Below are 16,243 nucleotides of genomic sequence, written 5' to 3' on the forward strand. Positions count from 1 at the left end.
AGTGATAGCTAGTGGGATCCTTATATAATTAAATATAAAAAGCTATTTTCCTATCAAGCTGTTTGGTGAGGAAACTGCAGAGTTGACTGAGGAAGTTTTACCCAAATTAAAAAAAAAAAAGGTTTGCCAATCAGAAAATGTGAATTAACTGTCTTTCATCAGAGAATGAGATTTCAAAGAGACAGAGGGAGAGGAGAAAAACAATTTGCATGAAAAACTTTCAGTATTCAAGTAAAGGAATGTTAAATTCAGTAAATACCACACACTTGCCGCTCTCAGTCTGATGTTTCCTTTATTTCTTCAGGGAAATAGAGAATTTGATTTGGTCAGTTTTAGAAGCAAAAGATTATGGGGAGAATCCACAGCTACCTTATTGACTTCAATGGAGCTATGACAATTTGCATCAGCTGAAAATCTGCACCTATTATTATATGAAGGGCAATCTTCAGAAAAAATCTGCACAAGTACATCTAATACTTGGGTTTTATAAGAGGTTGACATTTAAAAATTCACCTGCATGAAGAGTTCTCTTTGTTGCTTGGATCAAGGTTTCTGTTTCACATCTTAGATTTTATCACAGGCTTCTGGTTTTATTTATGGTTTTAAGTAATGAAAACACCATGTAAACACATTTTAGAAGCTGAACAAAACAGGGCGTTTCCTGTAGTACACCAGCTCAGCCTGGTGTTTGATTCTGAAAAGCAAGTTGAGGTATTCTAAAGCTCATGAAGAGTGTAAGTTAAACAGTGTAAAATGTGTTGTGTGTCAACAAAACGGTTCAGAAAAATATTAATTAGCCAAAGCCATCATTCAAAATTTGAATCGACCCAAATCAGAATTTGAAGTCAAGGGGAAAAAAAAAAGTGTGGTTAACTCTTCATTTGTTTTTACTCATCTCTACCAGTGGCAATTTCAGGTACTATTAGAAATGCAGGTACCATATGCTTGGGAAAGAGTGTGCACTAATAAATTATTGTTTAACATGTTTATTATGGTAGTGCCTAAGGCCCAACGAAAAGCAGGGCCCCATTGTACTAGGCACTGTACAAACACACAATAGCAGACAGTCACTGCCCCGAAGAGCTTACAGTGTAACTAGGACAGGCACAAGGTGGGGTGGAAGGGTAGAACACAGAAGCAGAGCAATCAGTAGTATGGAAGCAAACATCATGTTAGATCTAAAATTTTTTTAAATATATTTGCATATTGGGAGGGTGGGTTTAGTGAGCAGAGGATTAATTAAAATCGAAAGAAAAGGGTAAAGCAGGAGGCAAGGAGGGCAGGGCTGGGGAGAAGAGGGGCTGATAGGAAGTGAAACTGAGGCGACAGTCTGTGAGAGCACAGCACAGGGCAGAGAAAGTACAGTCATTGACCATGGATCTAGAAATTAGGAACACCTGAGTGCCACTTCAGACTTTGCCAATGGCTTGCTGTGTGGCCTTGGACAAGTTGCTTCAATTTTCTATGTCTTGGTCCCCCCAATCTGAGAAACAGGGATATTAATGCTTCCAGGAAGGGAGAGAATAATTAACAATTTAACTCATTTTGCCTCTTTCTGTCCATGTATTTGAATAAATTGTGATTTTCTTTAATTAATTTATTACAAATTTGTCCTGAATTTCATCTTCCCGATGGCTTACTCTTTGAATTGAGTAGCTTTATTGTGATTGGTCACACAAGTCAGGAAGTGCTATTTCAGCTCCCTGACTGGATGACCATAACTCAAGCAGTTTTCTAGTGCAATTGCTCATAGAAAGAAGTTTAAAATTCAGTTTCAGTGAATACTTGAGGGTGTGGCCATCACATTTGCTTTCCACAAGTATTTGTGGTTTTAAAGCTTGAGCGCCCACATGTTTGCACACAGCAAATGCAAAAAGGGTGCAAAAACTCAGCCAAAGTGAATTTGTTTAAAAATTCGAACAAGTTTACAAAAAGTAGTTTTGCAGTATTTGCTCAGCTCTTACAGCTACTCATACTTAACGTTCTCACAAAGGTGTTGTAAGGATTCATTAATGAGTTTGATACTGCTCTGTCTGTACTCGTGGGCCTCTCACACCGATCCACCAGTCGGGGTCCCTAAAGATCGTAATCATTTTTCTCCCTAGCACCCCTTTTACAGCTGTCCACCCTCAGAACTCCACAAACTCACAGTCCATGTAGGGGCAGTCCTGCCTTATGTGTCCTTTGCCAGGGAGCAGACTACTACTTGGGCAGCTGGGGCACCCTCGTTTGCCCCCTGCATCTCCTTCCTGGGCTTTGCTGTCTGGGGTCCTCTCTCCCCTACTCTTAGTCATCAGGGGACAGAGCTCTTTTCGTGGAAAGTCCGCCTCCACGTACTCCATTAATTTAATGGCCGCAGCAAGTGATTCTGGCTGCTGCCTCCAAACCCAGATCCTTGTAGTCCTGGGAATACTCTGTATAAACTGCTCCAGAATAACAGAGTCCGGTAGGGCTTCAATGTCCTCTCTATTTGGCTGCAACCATTGAGTTGCCCAGTCCAACAATTTTTGCACCGAGGCCCTGGGGCATATCCCGTTATCCCATCTGGCCGCCCTGATCTTTTGGCGGTATTTCTCAGCTGACAGGCTGACCTTGTCCAAAATAGCAGCTTTTGGTGTATGATAGTCTTTTGCCTGATGTTCAGTCAGGGCCATATAGGCTGCCTGAGCCTCACTGGCCGGATGAGGAGCCAGCTGAAGTGCCCATACACCCTTGTGCCATCCGGTGCTGGTAGCCACTGCTCAAAAGTTAATAAAAAGGCATCAGGGTCATTGTACATAGTTTTACATAGTGCCAGGCCCATTGTTCGATTCCCAGTCCCCTCACTGGCATTCACCAGCCTCTGCAGGAGCTATTGCTGTACCTGGGCCTGCCCTTCGATGAATCCCTGCAGCATTCATTGTTGCTCTGCCTGCCAGTTCAGGAGTACTTGCCTCTCTGCCTGCTGGGTCTGCTGAATCTCCTTTTGTTGCTCCACTAACCAGCCCAGATCTCCTGCCTTCATGCAGGTCCCCCCTCATGTATCCTCTTCTGCTAAGGGACTTACTGATCCCGGACAAGCCCCCACATATCACAGGGTGCCTCCGTCGCTACTCAGTGACCTCACTCCCTGGCCAGTTCAAATGGTTTCACAGTCACAAATACAAACTGGACTGTTTATCCTTCACTAAGATGTGCATTTATTTCCCTCTTACATAACAACACAGACTTACAGCAAGGATTGGCTTCCCTGCAGTCCTCACTCCCCAGCTCACCCTGTGAGCACCTCCTGAGCTGCCCCCTTACTTCCTGTTTCTTCCCCTTATATTCTCCCCAACAACCTGTCACCCAGGTGCTCACAATCCCAGACCCCCCAACAGACAGCGTATAATTGCCCTTGACTGCCTGCAGCAATGTCAGTGATCAGGGTGCTGGTGATAGCACCCAGTCACATGCTCCCATTGAAGTTACCGAGAGCTTGGCCATGTACCCCCCTGTGAGCAGGATTGGAACCAATGTGCTTTTATGACCTATTATTATTACCTAGATATCAGGAGAAAGGAATATTTCTTTCCCTGACAAAACCTGTTCTTCTGACATTCCCAGCTCAATTTCTAGTCCAAAAACATCGAGAAAAGTTCATGTAAGACCTCCATACCCACTGACGTGCACCCAGAATCAAAACACCAGATATAGCCTCAAGCCACACTTTGGATCTGGATTTCAGATGGTTCACAGTTCAGATCTGCTGTTTCACTTCAACCCAATAAAAGACAAGAGGGCTATTAGCAAAATTCAGATCCAGATCTGGAGTACCTGCAATCTGGGTGAGTGTTTGGATCCATAGTTTGATCTGTGTTTCTCTCTAGTCAACAAAACACAAAAGGGTAAAATGTCTCTAAATTGCAATAATCACATCACAATTGCAAGACCTACAATAGCTGTATGTTACATGTAGGCCGCAGTTTATTAAAGTTAGATTTGTAAAGTGGGTGTACAATGAATGGGTGATCCAATAAGTCATTAAAATCAATGCTTTTAAATCACAAACACTGCGTGCTTCATTTACAGATAGGTGTGTGTGAGAGAGTGTTTGTAGGGAGAGAAAGGGCTGCATTTTAGTTTAGCACAGAATAATTACAAAACAGGCCCCTACAGCTTATGCCAAAAGAAAAAGTTCAAGGCATGAAAAATCCAAAAAGAATTACATCATTTCCTTGTATCTTCCCTAAGGGCAAGGGATTGGAGAGTATGAGTCAGTTTGCAGAAATTAAATGAAAACAGGCTAACTTTACTGACTTTTCTCTACTCTTACCTTATGGAGTAAAGCAGACTGTTTGAAGGCTTTTACCGAAACATCTTATAGCATGCTAGATTTAAAAATAAGTGAAAAGTACACGTTAAAAGCATGGTTTTGTGATGAGGATTATGTAAAGAAACAGCAAATGGGAAAACCTCATCAGTACATGGGGCAGCATGACCTGTGGAATGTGCATGGGCTCAAGAGCCAGGAGGTCTTGAATACTGTCCATGGCTCCACCACTGATATGCCATGTGGCTTTGGATGAAATATTTTTGCAAGCTGCCTAGAACGGTGGCTCTCAACCTTTCCAGACTACTGTAACTCTTTCAAGAGTCTGATTTGTCTTGTGTATCCCCAAGTTTCACCCCACTTAATTTACAATTTACAAAATCAGACATAAAAATACACAAGTGTCACAGCACACTATTACTGAAAAATCACTTACTTTCTTATTTTTACCATATAATTGTAAAATAAATCAATTGGAATATAAACATTGTATTTACATTTCAATGTATACTATACAGAGCAATATAAACAAATCATTTTCTTTGAAATTTCAGTTTGTAATGACTTCGCTAGTGTTTTTTATGTAGCCTTTGTAAAGCTAGGCAAATATCTAGATGAGTTGACGTACTCCCTGGAAGACCTCTGAGTACCCCCAGGGGTATATGTATCCCTGGTTGAGACCCACTGGCCTAGAAGATATGGACACAACACCCATATCCCTTAGGTGGTTTTAAAAACCTCAGTCAATCTTTCTGTATCCCATCTTTCCCATCTGTTATATGGAGAGGGAGCGGGAATAATATTTAAGAATTAGTGAATGGCTGAACAGTGCTTTGTAGATACAGAGGTGATAAGCAATATTGCCTATCTGTCATGCCAGTTGCACAGCATTCTGCCATTTGTCCATTCCACCTTCCAAACAACTTGCAAGGTAAACAAATGTTGTTTAAACCCCGACAGATTTCTCAGTATGGACTTCTTTCTGTTTAATTTACTCATTCAATAACATTCTCTGGATGAAGATTAACTTCTACCAAATGAGAATGGTAGCATTAACTTCCCCTTTATACAAGGTCCAATGCAATGGATAATCAGGCTATGTGCAAATTAGACACATTTCTCCATCACTGACATTGTTGGAGAAAAGAGAAAGCCGGTAAACACTATATTGTATTACATCTCCCATTGTCAATTAATACTTTCAATGTCCAAAGCCTACAAAATATTTGGGTATAATACTTTACAATAACAATAATAGTAATTAATTAATAAATTTACAGTTGGCCAACTAGCAGGCACAGTAATCACCTTGTATCCCTTAGGTTACAATGTGCTGTGGTTGATGAGATATTTTAGAAGGGCGGATTTTCTGTCTTTCTTACTGTGCACTTTTCTGTTTTTCACTAGTAGTTTCTACTATCCCCATATGTCTATTTTGTATCTTTAGACCATATTGTCCTCTCTACTTATTGGGCCAAATTCAGATGTGATGTAAATTAGGGTCCCTTATACACATTGGTACAGTGGCAAGGGCAAGAAGGTCTGAGAGACTCTAACCATGTGTATGATACTGAAAGGAGGATGGAGGGTGGGGAAAAGGCTAACATGCCATCTTACTCATCATTTCCATTAATAGACTGAGCACAAGACTGGAAGCCATGTCCTCTTAAAGAAGACTATGGCTTCTGGAGTCATGTGATTAGATCACATCTCAGTTTTCATTTAAAAATAAAAAGTAAATCTTGGTGAAGAGAAGTTTGGAAGCATGATAAGTGTAACCAAAGCAGTGATCATAGAATCATAGAATCTCAGGGTTGGAAGGGACCTCAGGAGGTCATCTAGTCCAACCCCCTGCTCAAAGCAGGACCAAACCCAACTAAATAATCCCAGCCAGGGCTTTGTCAAGCCTGACCTTAAAAACCTCTAAGGAAGGAGATTCCACTACCTCCCTAGGTAACCCATTCCAGTTCTTCACCACCCTACTAGTGAAAAAGTTTTTCCTAATGTCCAACCTAAACCTCCCCCTCTGCAACTTGAGACTATTACTCCTTGTTCTGTCATCTTCTATCACTGAAAACAGTCTAGATCCATCCTCTTTGGAACCCCCTTTCAGGTAATTGAAAGCAGCTATCAAATCCCCCCTCATTCTTCTCTTCTGCAAACTAAACAATCCCAGTTCCCTCAGCCTCTCCTCATAAGTCATGTGCTCCAGCCCCCTAATCATTTTTGTTGCCCTCTGCCTGACTCTCTCCAATTTATCCACATCCTTCTTGTAGTGTGGGGCCCAAAATTGGACACAGTACTCCAAATGAGGCCTCACCAGTGCTGAATAGAGGGGAATGATCACATCCCTCGATCTGCTGGAAATGCCCCTACTTATACAACCCAAAATGCCATTAGCCTTCTTGGCAACAAGGACACACTGTTTACTCATATTCAGCTTTTCGTCCACCATAACCCCTAGGTCCTTTTCTGCAGAACTGCTGCCCAGCCATTCGGTCCCTAGTCTGTAGCAGTGTAGGGGATTCTTCCGTCCTAAGTGCAGGACTCTGCACTTGTCCTTGTTGAACCTCATCATATTTCTTTTGGCCCAATCCTCTAATTTGTCTAGGTCCCTCTGTATCCTATCCCTACCCTCCAGCGTATCAACCACTCCTCCCAGTTTAGTGTCATCTGCAAACTTGCTAAGGGTGCAGTCCACACCATCCTCCAGATCGTTAATGAAGATATTGAATAAAACCGGCCCCAGCACTGACCCTTGAGGCACTCCACTTGATACCGGCTGCCAACTAGACATGGAACCATTGATCACTACCCGTTGAGCCCGACCATCTAGCCAGTTTTCTATCCACCTTACCGTCCATTCATCCAGCCCATACTTCTTTAACTTGCTGGCAAGAATACCTCCCTGAGTCTGCAGACAGCTTGAAACAATAGTTCTGAGAGGTGTGAACTGTACAGTGCATGTCAATGATGTATTAAGTCCTAGTCCCACTGCTTTGAAGGTTCCACCAACACCATCCATCAGAGGCATCCATGTGGCCAGAGCAGAAGAGTGAAAAGGACCTGGCCCACCCAGATAAACCTGGATGCTGAGGTAGTTATTGGGGGACCCATTGCTGCCACTGCTGCCTCAACCACACCAGGAAGGAGACTGAAGGAGCTATGTCAGAGGGTCGGATTACAGGATGGAGCCACATGCCCTCACATGTCATGGTGTGCCTAGGACACCAGATTGCCTTAATCAAGATCTGTCCTCAGCACCTCACTTCCTCCTCTATTGCAACTAGTTCTGCATATCACCAATCAGCTTCACCACCACACAAATGCAAGTCAATATGATAGACAGAATGAGTAATGTGTCTGGTGGAATAGGTTTCATCATCCTAAATGGTACCTGTCCTCTAGGCTGGCGGTCCTACTTAAGCATAAGAGAGCAAGATCTTCTGAAGTGTTTTACTAATTGTTTATACACCTTACCAGAGAAAGAGCCAGGAAAGGAAAAACAGGTTGCCCCAGCAGCCAAGACATCTGGTAGGGGCAGGAGTCACATTATGATAATTTTCAGTGAACAAGCTTTGATTTTAATTGAATAATGAATATTATGGCTCTTTTGCATCACTGAAGCCAAAATGATAGGAGGGGCCAGGATCCAGCCCAAATTGTATCACGTGAACAAGACCTTTTATAGTAAAGTCTGTGCTGTATCAACTAGACAGTATCTATTCTGTCACTCACAAACAAATCATTAAGGTGAAGTTGCAGACACGTATCAGTGGTCTGAGTACAAGAAGGTTGGAATTACATAAAACCTCAAATGCTAGAAATCCAGCTAGTACAGAGTTAAAGCCCTGACTCACTAAATTACTTAAGTACACATACAATTTGGAGTACATAAATTGACTTCAAGTCTCAGAATATGCATGTGCTTAAGCGTCTTGCTGAACTGGGACCTACAGTTCTCAAAGACAACGACTCGCACTCTGAGAACAACCACAACATTAACTCTGTCCCAGAAAGTACAACAGATGCAAAATCTCATAGTCACAGACATTAGCATCAGCATTCTATTAAACAAAACAGTCATCAGCAAGCACAAATAGAGCCGTTGTAATGCTACAGTAGACATGGGGCTATGAGAAATTTACTTCACATTGAATTCTGTTGCAATGTCAGTTTCCATATGAAAATCTAAAATACAAATTTATCTTCTGTCATTCTGGGCACAAGAAAAGCCATTCTTTAAGATAATTCACTTTGTTGGTGTTTCAAGAATCAGTTGTTTAGACAGAAGCATTATGGATCTTTACTTAACAGAGTCCATATAATCTTAGAAAGAAATAAAACTAAACAAACAAAAGCACAATTTTTAAAGGCCATTTTCCATACTTAAACATTAAAAATCCAGCTCCTCTGAAATTCTGGACAGTAGGGAAACCAAGGGACATCATCGTATTGGAAGTCAATTTAGAAACTCTGGCTAGGAGCCTGCAGACTTGGGTGTGCTGGGACTAGCTGTCAAAAGTGGCCAAGGCTGTACAACAAACAGGAGAATACCTGTAGGCGGAGCAGCCGGAGAGGCCACCACAGCCAGGGACGTTCCATGGGACAGACAGAGGAACGATCAAAGAAAAATGAAAGGAAGGGATTCAAAGATTGCAAAGGGAAGGCAAAAGGAATAAGGATGCTCAGCCAGAATATGATGGGGGCGGGAAACACCAGCTTTTTCTATTCTCTAGTTTGCTGGAGAAACAAGAAGGGTGAGGTAATAGCTTTTATTGGACCATCCTCTGTTGGTGTGAGCAGGAAACTTTCGAGCTTACACAGAGCTCTTCTTCAGGTCTTCTCTAGTTTGCTGGTAACACTGATCAATCTAGTCATTATTCAGATGATGCTCAGCCTTTGGTCAAAATTCAGTCCTGATTTAATTGGACACTTATTCACAGAAATCAACAGATTTTTACCTCAGGGGAAATCCTGCCCCCACTGAAGTCAATGGCAAAACTCTCTGATTTCAATGAGGCCAGGATTTCACACCTCCTTGCACAGTCTGAGTTTGGTCATATCATGTCTCCTTTTATCAACTCAAGGTACCTGTGTTAATGCTTTGTGTGGGCTGAGGTGTTTCAAAGTGTGGGCTGAGACAGGATTATCTGAGAAAAGACATCTCAATCTCTATCCTAAAATGACAATTAAGATCAAATGGGTAGGTTTCGCTTCCACTTCCTGGGATTAGAATCAGGATTGATGTCAGAGCTTTCATAGTTGAGCTCCCTGCTCTTTGGCTCTGAAAGGCCATGGAGAGAAGCAAATTCCAAAGCCTGGTAGGCTTCAAGACAGGAAGTAAGCTGTATTATTTGTCTGATTTGGGCTGCATGTTTTTATTCCTGACTGTGATGGGCTGTACAAACTAGCGCTCCATAGTCCTGGGATACAGCCTGTCCCAGTGATTTTAAAAAAATATATAAATGGAGATACCCTATCTCCTAGAATGGACCTTGAAAGGTCATCAAGTCCAGCCCCCTGCCTTCACTAGCAGGACCAAGTACTGATTTTGCCCCAGATCCCTAAGTGGCCCCCTCAAGGATTGAACTCACAACCCTGGGTTTAGCAGGCCAATGCTCAAACCACTGAGCTATCCCTCCCCCTGGGGACAGTGATGTCCCTAAGAATAGGCCCATCAAGCCAAAGAGTGTCATAGGGCTTGAGTAAAATCCCAACAGGTGTTTCAGAGTCCCAGCTGAGGACTGTAGCAGACAGGTGCAGCTAAGGGTTCCTCTTATCAACTGAGAGGCAGAGGTTTGCTGACCAGAAGTCAGAACATAGAGCACCAGAGCTGCCCTTTTTTTATGTTTGGAGTTTACGGATAGTTAAGTTACATGAAGGGAATGTAGAGAGAGACTTTGCTGGTTTTTGTTCATTTAGGTGAACAAGGACCTCGTGAATAAACTGGAAACTCAGAGACTTTTCTGCTTAACTAGGGCCTCCTATGAAAGAGCACCGCTTTCTTTCTAGCCAGTCAGATCCTGGCCCTCTCTCATGGACAAAATGGTAAGATGGTTGCAGACATTTCTGGAGGCAGCCACAGTGATTTTTAATACTATCCACGGGGAGGAGGGTAGTCATATGCTTTTTAAGCATGTAATTAAGTGCTATATCAATAAGCACTCTATCAATCTATAATCAAAAATAAAAATCCACAGCTTCCTGATTCTTAAACTTCCTGTGCTTATATAGTTGAACAATATAGAATTGTGTTGAGAAGGAAAGAACATTCCCACTGGTACCTGTCTGAGTTAGGGATTACTCTATAGTTTGAGAATATGCCAGGCAGCCCAAAGGTAGTTTTAGAAATATCAAATTCTGCAAAGCTAACATTTGGCCCTCTCATCAAGCATGTATTTGTTAGTGCTGCTTTGTGTTTCTGACACCTTGCATTTTAAAAAAACACATATTTTTAGAATCTTTGATTCTAGGGCTCTTGAGTTCAAAAACAGGAAGTCCCTGTAGTCAGTATGCTATGCCAGACCACCAGAAAAAAAAAAAGCAAACCATCACTATTTTGTAATTACAATTGTGCAGTGGGCTTTGACAGTTTTTTAAAATAGTTTCCTGCCTCAGCAGGAAACATCCTGTTATTCATGTAACACTCTTTGCTACCTAATGTGAAGGTGTCGTGTTTTCAAGTTTATATAGAAATTGTGTTTCACAAACCCTACTGGACCAGTTCTGCTCTTAGTTACACCTGTGCAACTCCATTGACCTCACCAGGGGCTGCAGAGGCATAACATACAGCAAAATTAGACCCACTGGATAACTATTTTTTGGAACAGGCTGTCTTATTTTTTCCACAGATAGCGCCAAAATTCCTTTGGAAAGTGTCCTCTGCATCCACAATAGCACAATCCTTTTGTTACCTACATGGCGTCTACATATTGTACATCCTTTCAGCTTTCTGTACTTTATCTCAGGCAGAGACTTAATGGAAGGCAAGGCACCTTCAAACCTGTAGATATTCAGCATGCCAGGGCTACAAACAGGAGATGTCAAATTCTGTCAGACTCTGATGTTAAGAGAAATACCTAACCAGAACTGAGGAGAATAGAAAAAGCTAAGAGTGATTACTAAAGTAGAAAAACTAATAATCTGTTAATGAAATTTCAACCATATTGTCTCAGAACAACATGTAAACAATGGCAACAAATGCATGGGGCAGATCCACTTTCAAGCACACCAGAATGAAAAATGTTATAGACTCAGATTGCATCTTGTTTTTATTAAGGCTTTTGACAAGCCCACGTGACATTCTCAAAACTAGAGAAACTGGTGTAGATGAAATTACTATCAGGAGTGCACAACTGATTGAGAGTTCTTACTCAAAGAGTAGTTACCAATTGTTCATTGTCAAACTGGGAGGACGTGTCTAGTGGGGTTCTACAGGCATCAGTCCTGGGCCAATATTTTCATTAATGACTTTGATAATAGAAGGCAGAGTACGTTTATACAATTTGCAGATGATGTCAACTTGGAAGGGATTGCAAGTTCTTTGGAGGACAGGATTAGATTTCAAAACAACCTTGACAAATTAGAGAATTGGTTTGAAACCCACAAGATGAAATTCAGTAATAACAAGTGCAAAGTACTTCACTTAGGAAGGAAAAATCAAAAGACACAACATGGGAAATAATTGGCTAGGCAGTATCTGGGGGTAATAGTGGATCACAAAGTGAATATGAGTCAACAATGTGAAGTAGTTGCAAAAAAAGGGCTACTATCATTTTGGGGTATATTAACAGGAGTGTTGTATGCAAGGAGGTAACTGTCCCACTCTCCTCAGCTAGTCAGGCCTCAGTTGGAGTCAGGCCTCCAATTCTGAGGACCCCACTTTAGGAAAGATGTTGATAAATTGGAGAAAGTCCAGAGGAGAGCAACAAAAATGATATAAGGTTAAGAAAATCTGACTCATGAAGAAAGGTTAAAAAAATGGGAACATTTAGTTCTGAGAACCAAAGATTGAAGGTGGGACATGATACCAGTCTTCAAATATGTTAAGGGCTGTTATAAAGAGGATGGTGATCAATTGTTCTCCATGTCCACTGAAGGAGGGGCAAGGGGTAATGGGTTTGATCTATAGGAAGGGAGATTTAGGTTAGATATTACGGAAAACTTTGTAACTATAAGGATAGTTAAGTTCTGGAAAAGGCTTCCAAGGGAGGTTGTGGAATCCCCATCACTGGAGGTTTTTAAGAACAGCTTGGACAAACACCTGTCAGGGATGGTCTAGGTGGTTTACTTGGTCTTGCCTCAGTGCAGGGGGCTGGACTTGATGACCTATCAAGGTCCCTTCCAGCCTTATATTTCTGTGAGGCTATAACCTATTAAAAATACTAAAACAAAGCCTTCCAAAAAAGTGACATTTCAGTCATCTCACACAAGAATGCTGGAACTACAGAAATGAGACATGAGAGTGAAAGAATGACCAGGTATAATATAAAACTAGTAATCATTAGATCAATAACAAAGAATTCATCTAGGAAAACTGGGAATTGAACAATGTAAAAGCAAGCACAAAAAGTTATGTTTTGGCCAGGAATGTCTGGACAGAGAGAAGAAATTGTCATCTAATGTCAGCAGAAAAAATTGTCTAAATGCCAACAGCAAAAAGAAAATGTGAAAATCACAACAAAAAGAAATATTTATCATTCACAAATTTCCATGTCACCTGTGGCAAACTCTGGGAACAAACTTTCCACAGGGAATGAGAATGGGTATTTACTGGCAATAGATTATTATTCCAAATATTGTGAAATCTCTCCCTGAAAGGAAGATTGGAATAAATCACACAATAGAATAGCCACTCCAGAATGGCTTGTTACATCTGAGGAGAGACAAATCTGAAGACGCACCCACTTTTAATTTTAAAAAAATCTTAAGTTTTGCAAGAAATCAGACTGCAAGAAAACAAGGTATTTCAATTTTGGGAGTACAGGAACAGTCCTTTAGGCAATTGTGAATCAATGGCTCCAAGGCTGATTCATCAGTGAATCCAATGTACTGGTATAAAGCCTCATTCAGAGCAATTGCTAATCCAGCATGTCCATAAAACCCGTTAGAATTGTTGGGGTCAATAAAAACAAATAGACAAAACAGAAAATGCTATTGTAACAGATGACTCAAATTTAAGTTTCAGTCTGTTAGTCTGTATCAGCAAAAATAACGAGGAGTCCTTGTGGCACCTTAGAGACTAACAAATTTATTTGGGCATAAACTTTTGAAAGCTTTCGGGGGGTTTTGCTGATATAGACTAACACAGCTACCACTGAAACCTGTCACCATACAAGGCACAGAATTTAACCGTATGAAGTGGAAATCCATCAACTTCATGAAAAAAACTCATGATACATCTGATGAAGTGGGTTCTAGCCCACAAAAGCTTATGCCCAAATAAATTTGTTAGTCTCTAAGGTGCCACAAGGACTCCTCATTTTTTTTCAAAGTTAAGTGTGCCTTCTAGTTTGTACCCAATCCATCACTGCTTCACAGTTCTCACAAGGACAAGATGCCATATTTCATTAGACAACTCCAATGTCTTCTCTAGGGTACAGGCCTAGCCCCACCATGCACATGCCTGGGACAATTTCAGGCTAGATTACTGCCATGCAATCTACTTGGTGCCTTGATGAGCATCGGGAAACCAGCTGGTGCAGAATGCAAAGCTTACTCCCTGGAAGAGGATGGGGTGGAAGAGTATTGTCAGTCTTTTACTTTGGTACGTGCCACACTGATCTGGCTACAGGTTGATCATTTTGAGGGACTGATTATGATTGGAGCCGGGAGATTGATTTTAGTCAACAATTTATATGACAAACGTAGCCATTTGTTCATAAACAGACTGATTTTTACACATTTGTTCACTATTCTACATTATTCAACAAATGCCCAATGCAAACAAATCTGTAAGTGTTGGAATATTGAAAAAAATCTCCCGTATATTTTAGCTACTATTAGGATAAATACAGGGCCATGTAAGTATCTAGATAGATATTTTATTTGGCCATTCCTATGTATTAATGCTGGTGAAAATGAAATATATTATAGTAGAATCCAGAGGCCACAATCAGGATCCGGGCCCCATTGTGCTACACTCTGTACAAAATCATATGAAGATATTATGCCTGTCTTGAGGAGCTTATATTATTCAGTGGGAGTGTTGCTTTCCAGTAAAAGTCTGATAGCCTAAATAGCATAAAATAGATTAATCTGGTTCACCTTCAAGATATTGGGCCAAATGCATCCCTGAATACTGAAGTCTATGGCTTACACCAGAGATGAATTTTGTCCATTCTATTAAGCAGAGGGCCGGTGGGTATATCATGGAATTCTATTCTGTCCCAAATAAATGTCAAATGAAATGTGCTAGTGATGCACATTAAATACATAAAACCTGCAAAACTTGGTACATATAGATCCAGTATGTGCAGGATACTCCTGTCATATACAAAGTTTTTCTCCGTTGATAGAAATCACTTTTGTGTTTGATGCATATAGAAAATACAGCTCATTCAGATACCATTGAAAAAACAAAGAATATACATTTTAGTGGGGGACAGAGGAGGTCTCATCATGAAAATACTTTCTAAACTCATCCATATTCATGGGAATTATATTTCAATGTGCAGAGAATAGACCCTCAATGAATTTTTTAAGCATAAATATTAAAAAATGAACCTTTGCCAAAGTGAAAGATGAGAATGAACACACCAAGTGCCCAGTTGTGCTAGTGAGGTCCAGCCCTGAGTATGGGGAATTCTGGGAGAATTGTGGAACCCTGAAACTCCTGAGGAGCACATCTGCCATACCATCCCTTTAGAAGTTACACCATGTGCTCCACCTGATAGCTAGTCAAAGAGCTTATAAACGAAGGCCATGTAAGGACATGGATAGATAGCTGACTCTACTGGCTAAAGTGGAGGAGGTTGGGTCAATGGCCCCATGTCCTCCCCATCCCTTTTGAAAGGGCTAACACCCAGAGTAGAATTGGAGTGGTGGAGGAGGAGGGATCACAAGCACTGAGCAGCCCTTGCTCTGGTTTTCTAGTGAATAAAATACAAGTCACCTCTAACAAAGGCAAGATAATCCATAATAAGGGATAGGAGCAAATTACTCTGTGTCCACTCACATTTTGGGTGCACATTCATAGGATTGTGCTCCTGAAATCGTCCTCTAACTCTAAAATGATGGATTTTAGCTAGGCAGCAGGAGCCTCAAAGGGATTGGAGACTCACTTAAAGGGAAATCAGTTCTCTGTTGTATAAATAATAAAAATAACTGCATGAAATGTATGTCTCACAGATTCCATGCTGGAACTATTAAAACCCCAAAGTTAAAATCCAGCGTACTGCGTGACCACAATAATGATTAATTTATGGAAAAATGAAGGGCTATTTTGTGTGTGTGTGTGTGTGTTCGGCAGTAAACAGCACAAGTTCTCATTTTTCCACTTAAAAGAGGCACTAGGGACTCTAACATATTTTTAAAAGGCTAACACCCTTTTCACACTTTGTACCAGATCCCCATTCAGTAATACACTAGATTTTTCATATTTTCATCTTGGTTACTAAGTACTGTAGGTCAGTCAAGTGTCTTTTAAGCAAGAAAACTGGATCTGGTTGAAGTTAGGAGTAAATCTAATGCAGTGGTGCTCACACTTTGCCACAGCAAGGGCCACATCTACTTTACTGAAAATAGATTAGATTTGAATACTTTTAATCAGATTGTGCATCCCACAGAGACTTTAGGTCACATCATGGAGTGTTTAATCTTGATCCAAGCAGCCAGTTAGATCTAGGATTCCTGTACTGTTGAGGGATAATCCCAACTATTGTTCTGTAGATGGACTAAATGGAAACCCCTTTCCCCCGGGTCACATGCGTGCACACACACAAAGAGAAA

The 16,243-nt window shown here is 41.1% G+C and overlaps 1 long non-coding RNA gene across 1 annotated transcript in view; it reads right to left on the bottom strand.

The window, feature by feature from the left end:
- Positions 1-3,795: 3,795 nt before the first annotated feature.
- The window catches only part of LOC120407182, a 71,781-nt gene continuing 59,333 nt past the window's right edge, over positions 3,796-16,243 (bottom strand). The window contains exons 3-4 of the long non-coding RNA XR_005599829.1: positions 4,295-4,349; positions 3,796-3,844 (exon numbers count right to left, since the gene is read on the bottom strand). This is a non-coding gene — a long non-coding RNA (uncharacterized LOC120407182). The remainder of the gene's footprint in view (positions 3,845-4,294; positions 4,350-16,243) is intronic.

Source organism: Mauremys reevesii, linkage group 5, assembly GCF_016161935.1.
Source record: "Mauremys reevesii isolate NIE-2019 linkage group 5, ASM1616193v1, whole genome shotgun sequence".
Classification (NCBI taxonomy): Eukaryota; Metazoa; Chordata; order Testudines; family Geoemydidae; genus Mauremys; species Mauremys reevesii.